The 1858-nt window shown below is 48.2% G+C and overlaps 1 pseudogene; it reads right to left on the reverse strand.

Moving 5' to 3' along the window:
- Positions 1-104: 104 nt before the first annotated feature.
- LOC102866078 lies at positions 105-1184 on the reverse strand (annotated as a pseudogene).
- Positions 1185-1858: the final 674 nt, after the last annotated feature.

The following is a 1858-nucleotide window of genomic DNA, read 5'->3' on the forward strand; positions in this document are numbered from 1 at the left end:
TAAGGCTATGTAAACTTACATTAAAATTAATAATAAGAAATTTTTAAAATTTTTTTTTTACTCTTGACTACAAAATAATTTATTACAACCACTTCAGCGCAAGCCTATGTACAAGCACATTCCTGCTGCCCCAGACTAGAGGAGCCTTTCCTCCCCCTGGCTCTGTGGACCTCCTCTATCAATTCTTTCAGGTACTGGATCTCCTTGGCTAGGGAATCTGCCTTCTCTTTCAGAACCTCGTTCTTTCTCTCTAGTTCCTTGCACTCTTCAGTGAGGGTCTCTTGCTCTGCCCTCTTTTTCTGGCGATATTTAGTGGCTGCTGTCTTGTTCTGCTCCATTTTTTTTCCATTTCTTATCCAATTTCTCTCCCTTTACTTTTGCTGTCACTGTTCTCTCTCCAGGAGGGTCATAGGGTTTGGGGCGGGCAGGACCACCAAGGTCAGTTGGAGACTGCCGGCTCCTGCTTGGGGAGCCCCCTGAGGTGGGGGGACTGTGCTGGGGAGATCCCAGGTAGGACTCAGGGTTCATGCAGATGCCAATGTCATTATCTGGGGACCAAGGTGACATAAGAAGCTGTCTCTGTCAGAGTCAGAGATACCCACTTCACTGCCCAGCTCTAAGTGAAAGGCATGGTCTGGAGCGGCTCCCAGGGCCTCTGGGGTCTGGGGAAGAGGCTGCAGGAAGGTGAAGGGGACAACCTGGTCTGTTTGTAGTAGACTTTCTGGGAGATGGCCAATTGGATTCACTGCCTGGGGGGGGGTGCTCCTTATCAGTCTTCTGGACTAGGGGTTCAAAGAGATCACATGTGTCGTCCAACGTGGCCAAGAGCTCGTCTGGCATGGTTTCCATATCTTCTAAGTTGAACAAGGAATCACAGTCAAACCCCTTCAGATCGATTTTCTCCACCATCCAATCTGTCCCGGAGAAGGCATCCTCCTTGCCCGAGGCGTCAGCCAACCCGTCCGCAGCCAACCATTCGGAGGAGCCCGCCTTGTCCTTGGAGAACTTTGAAGTGCTTGGCCACCTCCAGATAATCGTCTGAAGGAGGACATCAAGTCGCCCATCAAGCCCTCGAGGCTCAGGTCGTGGTGCGGGGCTCTGCAGGAGTCGAGGGGTGTGCTGCATTCGAGGGTGTCTTTGTCCGTTACAGCAAGGCTGCTGCTGGATGCCGTGAGAAGCGCCATGGCTTAAGCTGCTGGGGGTTGCCGCTGCAGAGCCTGGTGCTGCTGCCACTGTTGCAAGGGCCAATGCTGCTGCAGGCACTGCTGCCTCTAATACGCCATGGTGGCCACGAACCCTACGGGTGAGGAGGAATGGTCACGGGACACAAACGTACGATACATCTAAGGTCAGGAGGAGAAATGACCGTGGCGCCTATGCAGGCCCTTTATAGACTCCCAGAATTTTTAAAATGAACTGAGGACGTAGAAGGGAGGGAGAGGAAGTAAAATGTGCAACAATGATTGAATTAAAATTTAACTTTTCTGTAAACTTTCATTAAAATCACAAATAAAATTAAAAATTTCACTTAAAAAAACCCCCAACACACTGAAGGGTCAGCTATGCATTGGTTCCAACGCTACAGTACACACAACAGGTTTTGAGATTAAGGAGTAGTGTGCCTCCCATTTCATTTTTATTTTTCAGAAGAATTTTGTTTATTCAGAATCTTTCTTTCCAAATAAACCTGCCTATTGTCCTTACTCTTCCTTGATGATACCTTTGACATCCTCCCACAACTCATCTGGTCTTCGCTCATTACTGTTCAAGGCCTCAAACCTGTTCCTGAGATGATTCTGAAATTCAGGTGGGATGAAATAAAAGTCATATTTTGGCTCCTGTGGATTTGGTTTAATTT

This window comes from Elephantulus edwardii, unplaced genomic scaffold (genome assembly GCF_000299155.1).
Source record: "Elephantulus edwardii isolate Elephantulus edwardi_28Jun2011 unplaced genomic scaffold, EleEdw1.0 scaffold00464, whole genome shotgun sequence".
NCBI classification, from domain to species: domain Eukaryota; kingdom Metazoa; phylum Chordata; class Mammalia; order Macroscelidea; family Macroscelididae; genus Elephantulus; species Elephantulus edwardii.